Source organism: Gekko japonicus, unplaced genomic scaffold (assembly GCF_001447785.1).
Source record: "Gekko japonicus isolate JY-2015 unplaced genomic scaffold, Gekko_japonicus_V1.1 scaffold4047, whole genome shotgun sequence".
NCBI classification, from domain to species: domain Eukaryota; kingdom Metazoa; phylum Chordata; class Lepidosauria; order Squamata; family Gekkonidae; genus Gekko; species Gekko japonicus.
This window is the reverse complement of record NW_015166554.1, coordinates 102,509-108,800: the sequence shown is the minus strand read 5'-3', so window position 1 is coordinate 108,800 and position 6,292 is coordinate 102,509. Positions and strand designations below refer to the sequence as shown.

At 42.2% G+C, this 6,292-nt stretch overlaps 1 pseudogene; it reads left to right on the top strand.

The window, feature by feature from the left end:
* The first annotated feature begins 3,363 nt into the window (after window positions 1-3,363).
* Window positions 3,364-5,350, top strand: LOC107111381 (annotated as a pseudogene).
* The last annotated feature ends 942 nt before the right edge of the window (window positions 5,351-6,292 follow it).

Here is a 6,292-nt window from a genome sequence, read left to right as displayed (position 1 = left end):
AAAATGAACATCCTACCAAGATTTCTCTTCCTCGCACAAAACTTGCCTGTATTAAGGAACATGAAAACCTTTAAGGAGTTAGATGCGATGTGTAGGAAATTTATATGGTCAAACAAGACAGCACGCATTAATTGGAAAACCTTACAAGATAAAAAAGAAAGAGGTTTTGGAGTACCCAACTGGAAATTATACTATTCTGCAGCAGTAATGGGATGGGTTAAAGATTGGGCAACGTTAGAAAATAAAAGGCTCTTAACGTTAGAAGGCTTCGATCTTACTATGGGATGGCATGCATACCTATGGTATGAAAAAGAAAAACGTTTTTACATAAAAATCCCAAGATGGGTATCCCCACTAGAAGCCTTTACGAAACCCTCTCTAATGAGTCACTCGAAAAAAATAAAGTATGAAGAGTTACTAGATGAAGAAGATAACGTTCGCACAGGATATTCTTAAGAAGAAAAATATAATCTTGACATTATTAAAAGTTAAAGGCAAGATTTGATATAGACAAAAATAATAGCTTTTATCACGAAAAAACTGATTTGGACAAGTTGTGGCTATCCACAAATGATAAGTTAATACAGAAGATATATAACTTTCTTCTTGATGATTACGTATATGACAAAACAGTTAAAAAACCAATGATCACGTGGATGCAAGATTTAGGATGTCCACAGGATATAGACATAGATACCTGGTCCAAGACGTGGAAATCAATGAAATATCTAAGATCCATCCCCTATAAGGAAAACATGTATAAAATGGCCCATAGATGGCATCTATCCCCAGAAAAATTAGCAAAATGTTACCTGAACCTTACAAGAAACTGTTGGAAATGTAAAAATAACGTGGGTACCTATTTTCACACTTGGTGGAGATGCTCCATAATACGAGGGTTTTGGCACAAGGTACACAAACTTATTATAGCCGTTGTGGAGCGGGACATACCATTATCCCTGGAACTTTTCCTGCTAAATATGATACCGGATGAATACTCCGAAAATGATAAGTGTGTAATTATATATATATTAACTGCAGCACGCATTCTTATTGACAGGTACTGGAAGCAAGAGGGAACTCCCTCTAAGAAAGAACTAATATACAAGATATTAGAGGTGGTAGAAATGGATAAGTTGACTGTAATCTTACACAATAGAGATGACACGTTGTTTAACCGTAGATGGGAAAAATTTTATAAGTGGATAGATAATAACAAAAGTATAATATAATAACACTTATGTATGACTTCAAAAGCTGTTGTTGTTGTTTAGCATCTGATTATCTGTTTGTATATATACCCCCTTTGAGGGCGTGTTGAAAAACATAAATAAACTTGTAAAAAGAAAAGAAAAGAAATATTTCAGGATTCTTCACTTTGTCCGCTGGACGAAGACTTCCAAAAGTTTTGAGGGCACCTTAAAGAGCTTTATGATCCTATTCTGATAAAACATATTTTCAAAAAAATAGGTCAGCCTAGACACCACCATGTAGCACATTTCAGTGGCTGAGCCTATAATGTGTATTTATTGACCCACATCTCACATTTAACCCGTCACATTCCCTTTTAAAAACATCTCAGCCAGGAGGGGCTGGGAAAAGCCCCCACCTGAGAACCAGGAAAGTCACTGCTAGTCCAAGATGGCTACTCGACCATTGGCTAGGGCCAGTATTGAACAGCTCACCCCTTCCGTCACCTTCTCCTCCAGGAACAGTGCTTGCACCGCCCAGACCAAACACAGGACTGTGACCAAAGGGAGGTTCAGGACCCCATTCCCCTCTCCTCAAAATCTGGAAGACGTCAGATCCCAAGGAGGGGGAAAGATCCTACAGTGCTCAGGAAATATTTCAGGATGTTAAAAGTGCTGATGGCATTTCAAAACATTTTATAGGATGATTCTGCCAAAACATCTTTTTTAAAAAAGGACTGAAGTTATTTGACAGATGAGACAGGAAGGGGACTGATAAAAGAAAGTCACGTACCTGCTCACTATAGTTTTGGGATCCTGAAAGAGAAAGGGAAAGAAGTGGGTCTCATCTATGCGGACAGAAAACTCATTGGGTTACTTATGTTCTCCCCCACCCTAACAAGAACCCACTGACATTCTTAACATTCGGCTTTCTTTATTTTTATTCTGAGCATTTTCTGCCTTTCCTGACAAGTTTTTTATTTCTCACCTGTAAAAATTCATTTTCTGACCACTGGAACTTCCCCCCCATCTCTGTGATGAGGTGACTCAGATAGGAAACCTCCTTTGAGAATCTGGTGTGGTTTTCTTTGTCCCTCTTCGCCATCTCCTTCTCCATCTCTTCCAGCCGGGATAGCCTGAAGTGCTCTTCCTTCTCAAGGTAATTCTGCAACTGCTGAAAGGCTGACTTGGTCTTCTTTTTCTCCGCTTGTAACTGTGTCTGCAGGAAACACACGGAAATTCGGAAAGGGGCAAGTCATCTCCGGAAAGCAAATCAGGTGCAGCCCCACAATCAGAATCATAACATGACAGAGAATGAAGCAGGTGGCTTTTCGGCACTAAGGACAGGATTCTTAATAGTCATCTGTGAAGGCTGAGGTCTTAACTGAGGTTGAAACAGAGGCCGAGTGATGAGAAGCTTGACTGGTGTGGTCTCTACCCCAGACCTCCACCCAACAAACTTAAGCTAAGTGGCTTCTCTGAATGTAGCAAGTTCAGCACTCATGAGGGAAACCGGAGAATTACAGTAAATCTGATTTATTCTAAGGGAATAAGGGGGTTCAGAAAAAAAGGATAAATTATTTACAAGTGCAACACAGCGTCGCTGGGCCCATTCATTTATAAAGTTACAGCTGATACTTTAGACATGCAGAGAGCAGTTTAACAGCCACATTATTCCCCAGGAACTAGATCCCAAGACACCCCAGTCTCCTAGCAAAGGATTTCTTTCAGCCCACACCCCCTGAGACAAATTCCTCTCCACCCCTTTACTATTTTTGCTTGTTCTCACTCAAAAGGCAGACTCTGAGACCTCTCAAGTCTCCTCCTCACACTCCTGAGATACAAACCCTACCTCACTAAAACTGGGTCTTTCTTTCCTTCTCTTTCTCTCCCACCCCCCAAATATCCAACTCCTCCAGCCCTTCCTGTGGATCTCAGCTGGCTGCTAGCTCTGCTCACACAGCAAACAGGATTAAAGGGGGATTTGGTGTTTTTCAGAAAGGGGCAGGACCTTTATCCATCCTTCACACCATCCTGCTGAGAAGACCTCTCATGCTGACTGATCATATTCTTAAATCCAGTTACTGTGTCCAACAGCCGTCCATTATCTCATAGTCTTTGTCCAGGCCGCCTGCCCAGTGTCAGCTCCCAAGAGGTTACAGCTGCCATCGAGATGGAGCCTCAGGTAAAAGAGTTCTCAGTAAGGTATCCCAAAGAAGATTCTCTGAAAAGTCTCTGCTCTCCCTTGTGTCTTGGGGATTTATATTTTCGGCTTCCCTTCTTCCTATGTCAGTCTGAGACTCTTTCCTGTTGTTCCCCCCACCCCCAAAGGATACAATCTAGAATTTGTCCCTGTCTTCCAGAAGTGTGACATTCCAGCCAAGGCGTTGCTGGCCAGCCCTTTGTTCTCTTTTTCCAAAAGGACAACTTTTGCAGTAAGGTTATTATTGGGTGTAGTAAATAAGAAGCTGGAGACCGACTGGTGATGAAGATGCATAGAAAGTGTATGTAGATATAATGGTGAATATATACACAGAGATGTACAGGCTATCATACAGCATACCATGCCTTAGCTTGAGAGACTAAGTCCCCACCTAGCTTATCAAGCTGATAGCTAATATACTAAAGCCAGCCAATCACTAACAAGGTGAATTAATTACCTACTCTAACAATGCCTGATAGAGAATACCTGCTAGTATAACAGCTGGCTGCAATTACTTAATCACTAGCATGACAGCTAGGACTGTCAAACAGATCAAACTGATCTAGTAACTGCTTGCTACCTCTATCACCTAGACATATATCTCAATAGTTATTTATTTGCCTTTTAGATTGCCTTCCCCTATGCAGGGCTCAGGGCAGTGTACATCATATCAAGGGTGGGTTTGTGAAAGCAGTGGGCAGCTTAGGCAAGGAAGGGCTGATTGCAGTGCTGGGGAGGCTTGGGGATGGGGCTGCCAGGGCAGTCTCACGAGGCCTTCGGCGCTGGTGACTTGTACCAAATGCTGGGCATATCGTGCAGTACTTCGGCCGAGGAGATCCACCACGGCTACCACAAGGCCACCCGGACCACTTTGACCTGGTGGACAAGGAGACAGCCACCTGGCACTTTCAGATCTTGGGCAAGGTGCATGCAGTGCTGCTGAGTGACCAAGAGCAGCAAACTCTGTATGACCAGCAGGGCATTGTAGATGAAGAGTTGTCTGTTCTGAGCCAGGACCGCAACTGGGACGAGTACTGAAAGCTGATCTTCAAAGAAGTAACTTTAAAGACACTGAAGACTTTAAGAAGCAGTACAATGATTCTACAGACGAGGTGGAGGACATTAAAATAGCATATAAGAACTGTAAAGGCAATATGGACTAAATCAAGGGTGTCTAACTCGTTTGTTATGAGGGCCAGATCTGACATAAATGAGACCTTGTTGGGCCTGGGCCTGGCCATGTGTGTCATAAAACGTAATGCCAGGTAGTAGAGATATAAACTTTATAAAGGACACAAACACAAAGATTTTTATTTTACTTAAAATAAAAACATGCTTAAAACATTAGCTCTGTAAGCTGCAAACCTACTTTTGATTTATTGACATTCATCACAGAAATCTCATGCTCAGAGTTCTGAGTCTAGGACCCGGGTTAAAACACGAAATGGCCGAGTGATTTAGAGAGTCTGGCGAAGCAAGCTATGATGCAGCAGCAGCAGCAGAACTGGAAGCAGGAGATGGCCAGTTCCACTGCGGGCCTGATGGAAGCCCTCCGGGGGCCTGATCTGGCCCCTGGGCCGCATGTTTGATAGCCCAGGACTAAATTATGCATAAGGTATTGTGTGCAGATTACACAGATGAACCAAGAATAAGGGCAATTATTCAACAAGTCATTGACTTGGGAGAACTTCCATTCTACAAAGTCTACGAGTCTAAGCAAAAGATGAATGCAAAAAAAAAAAAAGGAGGGCTAAGAGGCTAAAGAGGCAGAAAAAGCCAGAGAAGAACTAGGTCTTCGTAAAGATTATGATGATGTCAGAGCATTAATTCAGAGAAGAAATGAGAATTGGAAGAAAGAAAGGAAATGGATGACTTTCTGGCTCCGATGGAAGCAAAGGACAGAAATTCCTCCAAAAATAGGAGCCAAGAAAACAGAAAAGTAAATGAGTGTTTTTAAAAAACACATTTTTCTTCCCCTTCTTCAATTTACATTAATCCTACTCTGAGACAGCCAAAGGAAAAGCATTTCTTCATCACTTCATGGCTATCGGTGTAGTGTGGAACACATGTTCAAAAAGGTGAGATGTAAAATAAATCTGTGTAATTTTTCAGAATGCCGCAGAAGAGCAAGTTTACATCTATTTTTGAATAATGTTTGGTAGAGCTGTCTTATTGCAGGGGTAACTTTGGTCACTTCTGGAAATAGAACTCATCCGTGCATAACTGCAAATATGATTTCATGATTTTATAAAAGCATTTGTTAAACTTAATAAACAGTGTTTTTTGGGGGGAAATGTGGATTTGCAGCCCCAAACCATGAAGTACTGGGGCCAATTACAGAGCAGAAGGCATTTATCCACACCATCTATTCGAGTTCTCCAATAATAATTTACTACCTACACAAAAGGTATACTTTGCTGTCCTGCATTGGGGGCGGGATTGAATAGTCCTCAATACAAGTGATAGTTGGGGGAATAACATGGAATAGGCATGTGTGGTGTGTTGTTTACTGTCTATGCTCTGGGAGACCCAGGTCTGAATCCCCACTCTCCCACAGACGCTTGCTAGGGGACGGTACGTCAGTTACACACTCGTAGCCCGATGTGTCTCACAGGGTTGTTGTGAGGATAAAATGGAGGAAAGGAGAACTGTGTAAGCTATTCTAAGTCCCTCTTGCAGAGGAAGGCAGGATATCAGTGAAGTAAATAAAGGAATAGATATGACCTTCCCCTGGGTCACACGCACCAAGTACTGGGTGATAGATGCGCTTATTCCCTCAGACAGTGCATATAGCTGTCCCAGGAAGCCAGTATCCCAAGTCTTAATGTGTAATGAGTAGAAGACTGCTCCCCAACTTTGTAACGCCTTCCCCCTCTCCAGGCACCTTATCTGAAGATTT